The sequence below is a fragment of the Helianthus annuus genome, chromosome 11 (genome assembly GCF_002127325.2).
Source record: "Helianthus annuus cultivar XRQ/B chromosome 11, HanXRQr2.0-SUNRISE, whole genome shotgun sequence".
Lineage (NCBI taxonomy): Eukaryota > Viridiplantae > Streptophyta > Magnoliopsida > Asterales > Asteraceae > Helianthus > Helianthus annuus.
Genome location: NC_035443.2, coordinates 66,826,229 through 66,840,787, shown reverse-complemented (window position 1 = coordinate 66,840,787; position 14,559 = coordinate 66,826,229).

Below are 14,559 nucleotides of genomic sequence, written 5' to 3'. Positions count from 1 at the left end.
TTCTCTCCAATTCCATGCCATCATCGTGACTTCAGGGAAGCCTGGGATGATGACACGTGTACTGTCTGGTGGTGCACGATTGAGTCTTCTAGAAGATTACTGCCATAATCCGATAATCCGGTGTGACTCCTTATCGTGTGGTATTAGTATAAATAATATCCAAGTTTGGGTATTATTTGAGCGGAAGTGTTGAACAGGATTTTATCCTTCTGTTATGCGCAAGGATTCATTAGTTTCCTTTTGGCACGCATGTGTTATCTGCTGTCTTTCCTCTAAGCTCTCTTTGTAGGACCAGGTCTAAAGAGGGTTAAAAGATAAGGTTGTGGTATGGTCCCAAGTACTTAAAGCGAGGTTTTTGGGACCTTACCCCTTCAATGATGAAAAGAAAATAAACACATGTTTTGAAAACATGGGAAACCTCTATTTTTAGGGGAAACTATGTCAAAAATTTTATAAAATTTTGACACTTAGAAAAATATAAGTTTTGGTGAAACTTATTCCCCAAAAATTTAACTAAAAATATTTACAAAGGTTTCTTAATTTCTATACAAAAATTACAAGTAAGAAATAAGGTTTTCTTCAAGCATAAAATCAATATTAAGTAGGTATATTTTTAGGGAAAAATATATATATTTAGTGGTCACAATATTATGTGCTAAGTGTATATTATGTGTATTATATGTATTAGTGATGTTAGGAACTTGAAAAATACATTAAATACTCCCAAGGAGTATACTAGAAAAATACACATACAAATACTTAAGAAATACTCATTGAAACAAGTATACACAATTACTTACAAAAGGATACATGGACAAATACAAAAATATATATCAATATACTTATATTTCCTACAAAATTTAGGATTTGGACAATTATTGGACTTATTAGACAATTTTATATATTTATGGACTTAAATAAAAAATATTACAAGTGATGAAAGAATTATAAAGTTTGACAAGTGACATATATATATATATATATATATATATATATATATATATATATATATATATATATATATAACAAGTAAACCCTAAAAATATTATTATTTTAAACAAATAAAATTTCAAAAAGTAATAAAAATCAAGGAATTGATCTTTGGGTAATTAATACAAATATACAGGTATTTACACTTAAAATACAAGTGTACTTAGGCAAGTATACTGTCCTAAGTATACTTACACCAAAAGTAATATTGGAAACATTATTTAACAAATTACTTATATGTATTTTTGAAAAATAATATAAGTGACATATATTTGAAAAAGTTAAAAATATATTATTTTTAACATATAACATTTTCAAATCCTACTTACACAAATATATATTTTTGGGATAAAAATATATATAACAAATATAATATTAAATATATTGTAACGTACATACACAAATGATACAAGAAACAATACATGTAAGACACATTAAATCCAAATAGTAACTTGTACTTAGAGGTTTACAAGTTTGGTGATTAACATACTTAGAACGTCTATAGGTCACCACATTCAAGTAGCAGAAACCGGTGAAGCTAGACGCTCAAGACGCAAAACAATGAGTTCATGTCCCCACTTTTAAACGTTTTTACTGTTTTCAAACTTTGGGGAAAATACATGTACAAATTGGTATGTTTAAAACCAAGGAATTATACATAGATCATGTCACGAATAAGGTATACGTAAGCACCATCAATCTTATTTAGACTGAAAGAATAAGGGTTAGATCTACAGGTCCGGGCAGCCTCACTCTTTCGACAACACATAGTCATGGAGTGTCTTGGGTCACAGTCGTAGGGTAAACGATGTTAAATGTCGCCTAAGTTTGGATGCTTCCTATGTTGTCACATATGTTAGTGGTCTTGTAAACCATTAGCGATCTCGGTTCCATTTCATTACAACTTACAAACTTAGAGTTTACAATTACATACCATGATTTTATACAATTACAAATGTTACATTTTACACAAACTACATGAATTCACACCAACTTTTGTTGACGAATTTTAAACTTACATGTATTTAAGGAAATTAGTGGATAATGATCGCGGGCTCCTTGTTAAGATGATGTGTCATGTTTTCAAAATGTTTAGTGTCTATCCTCCGTTACCTTCCGTGGTGATATAGGAAAAAAACCCTTAATCTTTGTTTTGAAATGGTGTTGTGAACTTTCAAAAAGTTATATTTTATTTATGATGTAAACTTTAAACTAAATTCTGCATTTTGGGATAATTTAACTTTGAATGGCAAGATGGAGTTTGTTTTAATTCATGTAGCATGTTTACTTATCGTATGCAATGAGAACCACTCAGATCACACCTCGTGCTTCCGCCTTTGAAAGGGGTGTGACAGATTGGTATCAGAGCTTCGATTGTAGTGAACCAGGATTCCTTCTCGAGTCTAGTCTACAATCCTTAGGATCCTCTCACAAAAACAATTTTACAAAATTTTTCATTGCATAAAACATTCCGCGACATCCACTACATAAACTTGTTTTTTTTTTCAAAAAATCAAGCAAGGACACTACGTGACTTAGAGTGCACAGAAGTAGCACTTATCTTCAACTAGGGAATACTTGCAAACAATGTGTATAACTATATATATATATATATATATATATATATATATATATATATAAGATTAGGTTCAAGAGTGAACTCTAGTGTAGCTTGCGAACTGAGTGAACTAATACTGGCCATACACGTGTGTAGATCAATGGCCAAGATTTGATGTTGAAATACACTAGTGTATTTTACGATTTGATGATGAGATCCTGTCCATATACATGTGTAGATCAATGGCCAGGATTTGTTCACTCAGTTCGTAAATACACTAGTGTTCACTCTAGAACCCCACCCTATATATATATAGAGTAGGAGTTGGGTAGAAAGTGGGTTTTTCGTAGAAAGTCTAGGAAGCAATCAGAATGCGACATGTGGCATTGAAGATTTTTAACTAGAAGGGCAATTGTGTACTTTCACATTCTATTTTTATTTTTGGAATCTATCTTCATTAACTAACTATCCATGTCCATATTTTGTAACCGTTTTTCTCCATGACTTTCTGAATAATTTGTTTTCGAAATCTAAACCAATCGCATATTCCATTGTTCAGAAGATTACTGGAAATTATCAGCATGTTCTTGGTGCTGTGTTTTAACAGTTTACAGGGCTAAAGTCAATTTTTTTTACAGATCCCATAATATAAAGATGGTAAAACACAGATGTATGAATCTGCTTGCTGTTAAAACACAACTGTATGAATCTGCTTGCTGTTAAAACACAACTGTATGAATCTCAATGCTAAAACACAATTGTATGAATCTGCTTGCTAGTAAAACACAACTGTATGAATCTGAATGCTAAAACACAACTGTAATGAATCTGCTTGCTGTTAAAACACAACTGTATGAATCTGAATGCTAAAACACAACTGTATGAATCTGCTTGCTGTTAAAACACAACTGTATGAATCTGCTTGCTGTTAAAACACAACTGTATGAATCTGCTTGCTGTTAAAACACAACTGTATGAATCTGAATGCTAAAACACAACTGTATCAATCTGCTTGCTGTTAAAACACAACTGTATGAATCTGAATGCTAAAACACAACTATATGAATCTGCTTGCTGCTAAAACACAACTGTATTAATTTGCTTGCTGTTAAAACACATCGTCAAGAAAATGGAGATGATAAGAACAGTATTTGAATGGTGATGATGAACTCGGAGATGGTGGAGATGGAGAAGTGTTTTAATTTGATTCGGTGCTCTCCATCCTTTCTAAAGTTATCTTCTTCCATGATTTTAGTTATTTTTGGAGGGATTGGGGTTTCGAAGATGGGTTTGGAGAGAGAGAGGGAAAATAGCGTGAAATTAGGGACTGAGTTTAACTGACGGTTATCTAATTGATTTAAAACACGGTATATTGACAAAATTGCCCCTAGTCTTTTAAAACAATGAATTAAATAAAAGAAAAATTACAAGATTGCCATTGACTTCATCTTAACCATTAAACACACCCATTGGATGGCCCAGATCGCTTCCTAGACTTTCTAGGAAAAACACACTTTCCACAGGATCCCTACTCATATATATATATATATATATATATATATATATATATATATATAAATTAAGTAGTAATAATTAATATATGTACATATGCCATGATTTTTATGTTACAGGTACTTATGTCTTCCTCAGAGAGCAGTGGTTTATCAGAGGAGTACGACCCCCTGGCGATAGTCTCTGACGACGAGATTGCCTCAGCTCCAGAGATTTTCACGTCCGACTCCGAGACCGACCCTGAGATGATGTCAGATGACGAGGATCTCGATGATTTTCAGCCTTTTGCCCTACCTGACTTTGGAGATGATGTCCCGTTTGTTGATGTAAAAATTAGTTAGTTAAGTTAGTTAGGTTTTAATGGGAAATAGTTAGTGTTTTATGTATCATATGTTTATAAGATGTGTTATGATGTTCGGTGACCATAACTAGCTTCATAACACTAAAACAATGCTTCTAGTGAAAATTTGGTGTTTCGGGTAGTGTCCGGTTGTTCGGTTGGTTACCGGTTCGTTAAGGTGCTAAATTACGTAATTTAGTGTGCTTTATGTTCCCTTTTATGACAGTTTTGGTTCCCAACACTTAGGAAGGTATTCTGGACCATTAAACCACATTTCTGCATTATATTTTGATGTTTAAATGCTGAAAATTGCTGAATTTTATTGTTTTCTGCAGAATTCTGCAGTTTTAGTGTGTTTCGGGCACTTTTCGGCACTTAAATCATCACTAGGAAGGCAGTTTTGTAATCCCTACTTTCCAAAACACTATTCTGGTGTAACTCTTGGTTTCGGGGCTCATTCTGTATCTTAACATCACGTCTGCCTGAGTACTGAACTCCCGTCAGTACTTCTAGTTGTCTGATAACCGTGCTAACTTTGTTTTGTGCACTAATTGAACTATATAGTGTTGCACGAAATAATGGTAAATAATCTTGCAACATGTAATGCACTTGTATGTATATGACAGCATTCAGAAAATTATTCATGTCATTAACTAAATCAGCCACAGTCATTAATGCACGAATTACTTTTTAACATTGTACGGAATATGTGGAAAATTGCCAGTTGTCACAACATGTCGGCTGCTGATATCGACAGACTATTTCGTCATGACATATTTTATGAAGACAAGGATGCAAGTCAGGCTTTACGCTTTCAACGTGTCGCTTGTTATTGTTACTATCGGGGAATACATGTTGGAAGCTCATGGTCGGAAGCTGCTCATTAAGACCGAAGACCAAGCAACAACCAAGGGGGAGTTTGTTGATGCAGTTTTAGTGTCTGTCGCTTGTTCTTATTATGTTTACGATGTAATGTAATGTAATGTACAGTCTTTTGGTTTATCAAGTCTGTATGTTTTGGTCGAGTCGACCAAGTTAAGATATCCTCCTATCTTGACTTGGTACGACATGTTCATAGTTTTGGTATGTTATGGTTTGTAATGCAGTTGCATGTTTGCAAGTCTGCAAGTGCTCTTATACCTTAACTGTTTTCTGCACATAAGTCTGTTTATGTTTGCTGTTTGTAGCCTCCCACGAAGAACCCATTCTTCGTGGGATATGGTCTTCACGAAGAACATCTTTCGTGCTTTATTTGGTTCTTCGTAGAGGTGTTTCATGAAGAACCTAGTTTCCGTGGGCTGACATTCTTCATGGGCCCAGTAACCTTCTTCATGATGTTACTGGGCTGGGGTTCTATATAAGGCAACTTATGATTTGTGCAGAAAAGTCAATAGAGCTTGGTGAGTCTGTAAACACTGTATGTATGTGTTTGTAAGTGTTCTCTTCCATTTAATCAAGATAGTGAATCTCTGGTTACGTGTGTGCTTTATACTTTGCTTTGGTTGCATTCTTACAAGGATTCCGCACTTGTAATTGTGTTCTAACAACAAGAAAGTAGGTTTCTTGATCCTCCAAGTGGACCTACACTTGTTTACATATTAATTACTCACTAAATGCACTGATATACTTAATTAAATTTTATATTTTTTTTCTAGTGTTTCTTTTATATTGTAAATGAAAATTAAAAGACATATAAAGGTAACACAATTAAACGAAAACACATATTAAATTGATTAATAAAAAGGTTTATAAAAAGATAACTCACTGACATCACTACAAATGAAAATAAACATTAGTTGGTAATCATGGCAAGTTTATTATGAGATGAATTGAATTAAAAGAAAGACAATGGTACATTGTGACCTTTAACTTAACTGAATTTCCATGGTGCAGGAGTTAGCTTGCTGGGCTATCTGGAAGTTATTGTGCTGAGCATTCATAAAACGAGAGAGAAAGATGGAAAGATTCATTAATGTTTCTTTTCCTGCGGTGATCCAATCCACCAAGCAAATATTTCGAGCAACTAAATTTAGAAGTTCGAACTCCGTCATTAGTTTGGGCTATGAACTGGCTGCGGAGTTCGAACTTCTAAATTTAGTTGGTCTAATATTTGCTTGGTGGATTGGATCACCGCAGGAAAAGAAACAAAGATGGTCAGTGGAAAATTTTATGGATTGGAGAAAACAATTTAAACAACATCGTACAATTCAGTTTTGATGTTAACTTTCGACGCACGGAGAGGAGGAGTGTTTGGCTTCTGTGTACGTGAACCAAGACAACAAAGTGGATGTGGGTCGAAGAAAAACACATAAATATGCAAGGTGTTGGTGCACTTGTGTCTGTACTTTGTCTGTATCTTGTCACGATATAAAACGATGTCCTTTGTTAGTCCTGTAAGTTTGACCAAGTCAACCATCCTCCTGGTTTGACTTGGCCAAACAGTTAGAACATGATTGTAACATGTCTGTGTCGAAGGATGACTCATCGAAGGATAGTTTAGATCCTTCGATGAGCTCGAAAGATGAACCTTCGATGGATGTTGATGGACCTCGATAGATCATCCTTCGAGGTATATGTAGATCTTTCGAGAGGTTTCAGATCGATAGATGATCCTTCGATCAGTCTATCTGATCCTTCGACCAGACAATCTGTGACGGGTATATATACCCGTGTAGTGTGTTCACTTCATTTTGGAAGAGACAAGGAAGACAGAAACAGAGAGAACACACACACACTTAGAGAGAGTTTGCAAAACAGATTTGTAAACATTGAGCTTGTAACCGAACCTTTCATACCCATTAATACAAGTGGTGTTAATCGGTGAATATTGTGTGTGTCTTGTGTTTGTGCTTGTTTCATCTCGGTTTGCACTCTAGCTTGGATTCCGCACTTGCTAGTGTGTTAACATAACAAGGTTAAGGTTTGACCTCATCCTCCGAGGGACCTACAAGTGGTATCAGAGCCGTGGCTCTTTTCCTTGTTAAAAACCGAGTTTCTATAAGACTTTGGTGTGTTTGGACAACACTCACATGGTTTAGCACCCGTTTTTAGTGATTTTCTCGCATTTCTAGACTTAAAAACGTGTTCTAAACTAACCGGGGGTGTTAAAGGACGGGTTGGGTAACTTAAAAACTTGTTTTTAAGAAACTTGGTGATTTCCCGCCAAATTCCGGCCTACTCCGGTGACCGGTTTCTGGATAAGATCCTTCCATTTTTAGTATATTTTATTGGTCAAATTGGTTTTGGTGAAAAAGGTATGGTCTGAACATACCTTTCTGCCGAAAGCTTTCTACCAACCCATCACCTTTTCACCAACCTGTCAACTTTCTGTCAGCTGTGTCAGTAGAGATCGAAGGATATCCTTCGAAGTCGAAAGATCATCTTTCGATCAAAGGAAGTTTCGATAGATAATCATCCTTCGAACATCCTTCGAAGTCTGAGACTTATCCTTCGATCCAGGGAATCTTTTCGAAGGATATATATTCGAAAGATAAGGATCTTTCAATTGTGAATCTTTCGAAATGTTCGAAATTCAACAGTGATCTTTCGAACACTGTTGATCCTTCGAACAATTATTGATCCTTCGATCTTAGTCTGTTTAGGTTTAACAAGTTTGTGTTGTCTTGTCTTTCGATCAGGGATCCTTCGGCTGGCTGTCACCTTTCGAGATATTAATATAGAATTCATTTTTCTTATCAAACATGAATCCAAGTTGGTGGGGAACTCTGGCTCCAGATAGTGGAAAATATACAAGTACAGGTTCAACTCCCTCATGGTGGGGTACACCGGCTCCAGATAGTGGAAAGTACACAAATACAAGTCTATCTCCCTCATGGGCCGAATCTCCGGTGTCGACATCTTCGCAGGCAAATGCCATATCGACAGGTCAATGGGCATTAGTGTCAAATCAAACTCCGAGCATTCAAAGTATCTTATTGAGCGAAAGCGAAACCGGAAGTTTGAATCGACCTCCTAAGTTGATGCACTTAAACGAGTATCCGGGTTGGGTTGATAGATTTCGTACATACGTTCTTGGTCAAAATACCGAACTGTGGATACGTTTCACTACAGATTTCGATCAAGCTATAGAGGTTGCTGCTTCAGATACTGCTACGTTTGCCGATCTTCCTGAAGATCAAAAGAAAACGTATGATCTGGAAAAGAAAGCATACGCCATTCTCACTCAGGCGTTAAGCAAAGATATCTACCACCAGTTTTTCAGTTTCAAGACAACGAAGAAGTTGTGGGACGGGTTGAAAACCAGAGGAGTAGGGAATGAAGCAACACGTCAATTGCGTCATGATCTTCTCAAGAAAGAATTTGACTGTTTCACGTGCATGGATAAGGAGTCTTTGGGAGATATGACAAGCCGGTTTTATCACTTGCTTACAGAGTTGAACAATTTTGGAGTAGCGACAACTACAGCAGAGGTGGTGAAGAAGTTTGCTGATGCATTGCCTCCCCAATGGAATAGTTTCTTGGAAATCTTGAAGTATAACGGAGTTTTGAGAACTACAAACATCAACGACTTCGTGCAGCTTTTAGAAAACAAGGATCAGGAGGAAACATTAAAGGCAAAAAGAGTTCCAGTGCCACAAAATCCAGAAATGTATTATGGAACTTCCAGTTCTTCGTCTGCAAGAACCGGTTCACATGCTCCACTTCAAACGGCGTTTGTCACAAGCACAGATATGTATGGCAATCCAGTACAAGTTCCTGTTAAGCCAGCTCCCACCACAGACATGTATGGAAATCCAATACAACCACCTCCTCCTCCTCCTGCTCAACAACAAGCGTGTTATGGAGGGACATCATCTGCTGGTCAACAATCAAAACCCAATACAGTACAGCTCGACACTTCAAGCTTTTCTAAGGTCAGTGTAGAAGTAGCAAGGGAACACATGGAGCTGCTTAACACTATAGTGAGCGCGTACTGTGGGTTAGTGGAAGGTCAGATTGGCAACATTAATCTGACACAAGAAGACTATCGACAGATTGACAAGGAAGAGATGGACTTGATGTATATCAAGTGGGCCTTTGCTAGTGCTGTAAGAAGGGCAAAGGATTTCATGGAAAGTACTGGCAGAACCAGCTTGGAAAGCAAGAAAGACACCAAGTATGGGTTCGATAAACAGGCAGTAAAATGCTTCAATTGTGGTGAACGGGGTCACTTTAAAAGGGAATGTACAAGGCCAGCACAGCATGGGAACCAGAATCCCTTCAGAAACCAAGGCAACCAGCAGAACCAGAACAGGAACAATGAGCGTACATTAATACCTGTCAACAACCAGAGCCAAGCTGGAACATCAAATTCCAACCGGGCACTTGTGGTTCAAGTGGATGAAGGTTGTGACTGGTCAATCCAGTTAAGTGGTGATGCTCCAGATGGAACAACATGTTTTGCTGAAGTGGTTAAGGATTTAGTTCACACCAGTGGTGGAGAATCTTCCGCCAATGGTGGTGAATCTTCTGAGGATGAAGACTCTTCGGGATATAGCAGGAGTTCAGATGAAGAATCCTCAAGTTCAGGCGATGATCATGTGGGTGAGACATCAAATGCGTCAGTCGATGCAGATATTGATGAGCTTTTGGAGGAAGCTGCAGCAGGAACTCAAAGAAGATCTATCTTGGTGGATCAAGCTGCTTATTCTTCGTCTTCTCTCCATTCAGCCTTTATGGCTAATGTCGACAGTTCATCAAGTCAGGTATGTGTCGATGAACCCACTGCTATTAATTGTGATAATTGTGATAGTTTGCATGTTAAATGTGCTGATTTAGAGGCAAACATGTCTGAGTTGCAAGGCAAACATGATGCTTTACAAGCTAGTTTGTTTGACTTGCAAGACAAACATGTTTCTTTGAATGCCAAGTGGTATGAATTGCAAAGCAAACACGAGGCTTTGCAAGAGAAGTATGATGTGACATTCATCCACAATCAAAAGTTGACCGTGGATCTTTCAAAATGCACTAAAGCCAATATGTTTTATGAAAACCATGAAAAGGAGTTTAAGTCGGTAATTGAAAAGTTAAAGAAAGATAAAACCGAGCTAACTAAAATGGTCTCCAGAAAACAAACTGATATTAATTTGTATATATCTCGCCTTGAGATTATGCAAAAAGAGATGGCTTGTGTGAAAACCGAAAGTGAGGCGATCCAACTTAAGCTAGACAGTTATTTGAGCTCTAGCTATGTGTTGGATCACATCATTGACGTTCAGAAAGAGAAACGGGATGTCACATGCATAGGCTACAAGAAATGTCCACCACCAGTGAGACACAATTATGATGCAATGCCTGACGAGGAGGATAGAGTGTTCTTTGAACCATCTGTTCCTCTAGATGTAAAGGAGTTTGCAACAGGACTTGGATACAAGAAAGAAGTATCCTCAGATTCAGATGTGTCAGCAGATACATGTGTGTCTTCTGTTGAACTGAATCAGGATCCTCCAGTTATCATTGAGGATGCTGATTCTTCTGATGATGAATCCGATGATACTATACCAGCAAAGTCTGATGCGGAAGTCAAAGAAGAGGACATACCTCTTGAGAATCATATTCTATGTGATCCTCCTGCAAAACCCGCTAAGACTGTTGCAATCGAGTCCTCGTCTGCAAAAGAGACGGAGAGTGTGAACTTGCTGTACACTCTTGTTGGTGATGATAAAATTTATTCAGACAAAGATTTTCCTATTAAGAATGTTAATCAATCCTTAATCAGTAAAGTCTTTGAGAATTCGACTAGTAAGTTTTTGGGAAAGACAGGACCACATGTTACAGTTACACAGTGTCCTCCTATTCCAAAGGCCGAAATTCGAAAACAATATGGCAATAAGAAACTACCAACAGTGCAAAAACAGCAAAATCACACCAAACCAAAAGGAAAAGCACCGGCTCAAGCACAAAAGAAGCCGAATCAAAAGAAGAACAAAAATGTAAACTTTGTGAAATCGACGGGAACGGACAAAATCGAAACGTTTGAAAACAAATCTAACTTAGATTTTGTTAAGAAAGCAACTATACAGAAAAGAAATGAACCAAGTAGTTCAAAACCTAGTACCTCGGGATCACAAAGTTCATCATCATCGGCAAGACGATCACATGATACTTCGGGGTTTGTTGAACGAAGATCATGTTTTGAGTGTGGAACAATTGGACATATAATTAGAAATTGTCCATATCTTCATAAACAAAAAGGAAAAGTTGATGTTCCCCGTGACCAAACTGACCGCAGGCAAACTGTTTCGGTAAAACAAGATCCCCGACTTGTAAAAGAAAGGGAAATGAAACAGAGACGCCAACAGGTCAAGAAAATTGAAAAGGCGATTAAAACCGATGTGGTTAACAAAACAGCTGTTTCTGTAAAACCAGACAATTCAAAAACTTCAGACAACCATGAAGTTAAAATTTTAAAGAACAACACTGGTAAAACAAAACAGACCTGGAAACCAAAAACGGTTAATGAATCAGGGGGACCATCACAATTTACCAATCATCAAAGACAAGAAGTTATTGTTATTGATGAAAATGGAAGACCCAAGACCACAATGGCTTGGGTCCCCATCTCCAACTAATTAATTGAGTTCATGTGCAGGGTGTTCCAGGAGGAACTATCAGTAGTCATTGGATTGTTGATAGTGGGGCATCCAGGCACATGACAGGCGACATGAAGCTTCTCTACGACGTCAAATCTATTAGAGGAGGTTATGTTGCTTTTGCTGGAGATAAGGGTGGTTATATTACGGGTGAAGGAATGATATCCAACGGGATTGTCAGCTTTGACAAGATCAACTTTGTGCAACAACTTGATCACAATCTTCTTAGTGTTTCTCAAATTTGTGACAAGCAATTCTCAGTACACTTTGATGCTAATGGATGTTATGTGCTGAAACCCGGCTTCAAAATTCCAAAAGAATGGATTCTCTTGTCAGCTCCAAGGATAAATGATTTGTACGTCCTTGATATGAGCTAAGCTATTACTACGTCTGCACAAGCAACTTGTTTCGTTTCCAAAGCCACAGAAAAAGACTCTATCTCTTGGCACAGACGAATGGGTCACATTCACTTACGTAAAATGAATCATTTGGTTTCAAATGAATTGGTGAATGGTGTTCCTCTTAAAAACTTCCATCTTTAAGACGTCTGTGTTTCGTGCCAGAAAGGAAAACAAACGAAGAAACGACATCCTACTAAGAAAATCAACACGGTGGCAGTTCCTCTTGAACGTTTGCACATGGATTTGTTCGGTCCTGTCAAGCATAAGAGTATTCGGAATGATCAATACTGTCTCGTGATTACTGATGACTATTCAAGATTTTCTTGGGTGGCGTTCATGGCATACAAGAGTGAAACCTTTGGCATTATCAAGAACTTGATCATTCAGATTGAGAATTTGTATAAGTTGAAGGTTAGGCGGATACGTAGCGACAATGGTACTGAATTTAAAAATCATGCCATGGCGGATTTTTGCACTTCAAAGGGTATTCTTCATGAGTTTAGTGCAGCTTATACTCCTCAACAGAATGGCGTCGCTGAACGTAAGAACCGCACATTGATCGAGACTGCTAGGACTATGTTGGTAGAGTCGCAGTTGCCCATTCCATTCTGGACTGAAGCTGTGGCCTCTGCATGTTACACATTGAACCGAGTCCTTACAGTCAAAAGGCACAATAAGACCTGCTTTGAGCTTCTTCAAAAACGGAAACCAGATTTGTCTTATCTTGAACCGTTTGGAGCTCCATGTACAATCATCGATCCTAATGGAAAGTTTGGGGCTAAAGCAATTGACGGATACTTTCTTGGGTATGCCACCCCTAACTTACGAGTCTGGAATCTAGAGACTAAAAGGGTCGAGGAATGGTCTGAGGTCAGAGTACAAAGGCACACTCTGCTAGTCAAATGTCCTGGTCAGCCTTGGATGTTTGAGTACGATGACTTTTTCAATTCGATCAATGTTGAAGCCGTTGAAGAAAGTGCTACGGCAAGGATGTTTTTTGAGAGTGACAATGCAACAGTCTCACCGGTGGTACGTCCAATTCTTGTCAATCAAGAACCATCTTCGGTGAACAATAATACTCTCGAAAATGAGGATTTTCATGATGCAACCGAGTTGAACGAATCTTCAGAGGATGATGAATTTCTAGATGCAGATCAAGAAGCTCCAACAACAGCAGTTCATGGTACTTCAGAGGGTACTCCTCCAGTGGATGCCTATAGAACAGCTGAAGCTACTGCATCATCCTCTTCGTCAATTCTGGGCATTGATTTAGTTGTTGATCTGAATTTCAACAATCTGGGTATAAATATTCCAGTTCCAGATAATCCAGAAACAAGGATTCATAATACCCATCCTCAACAAAACATCATCGGAAATGTGCAAAGTGGCATTCAAATAAGAAACATGTTGCGAAACAACAACAATGCATGCTTGTATGCAGCTATTCGAGAATCCGGGCAACAAAACGATTGGTCTTTCGCGTGTTATGTTTCACAGGAAGAGCCAAGAACTTGGAAAGAAGCCATGAAAGATAACTCTTGGGTTGAAGCAATGCAGGAGGAACTGCAACAATTCCAGAAGCTTGGTGTCTGGAAACTCGTAGAGAAACCTGCTGGCTACAAGAAGATTGGTACCCGTTGGGTGTTTAAATGCAAAAAGGATGACCGCGGAGTTGTTATCCGGAACAAAGCACGTTTAGTCGTTCAAGGTTTTCGTCAGATAGAAGGAATCGACTACAACGAAGTCTATGCACCTGTTGCACGTCTGGAAGCAATTCGGATCTTTCTGGCTTATGCCTCATGCAAAGGATTCAAGGTTTATCAGATGGACGTGAAAAGTGCATTCTTACATGGTGTGGTTGAAGAAGAGGTGTACGTCGAACAACCTCCAGGTTTTGAAGATCCTATCCATCCCGATCGGGTTTGGTTGCTCAACAAAGCTCTCTATGGTCTACATCAAGCACCGCAAGCTTGGTATGCAACCTTATCTAACTATCTGCTGGAGAACGGTTTTCAAAGGGGTCTTATTGACTGTACTCTTTTCATCAAAGAACAAGATGGAGATCTTCTTCTGGTACAGGATAAATTCGAGATGAGTGCTATGGGGGAAATGACCTTCTTCTTGGGCCTACAAGTGCAACAAACTGAGTCTGGGATATTCATCCAT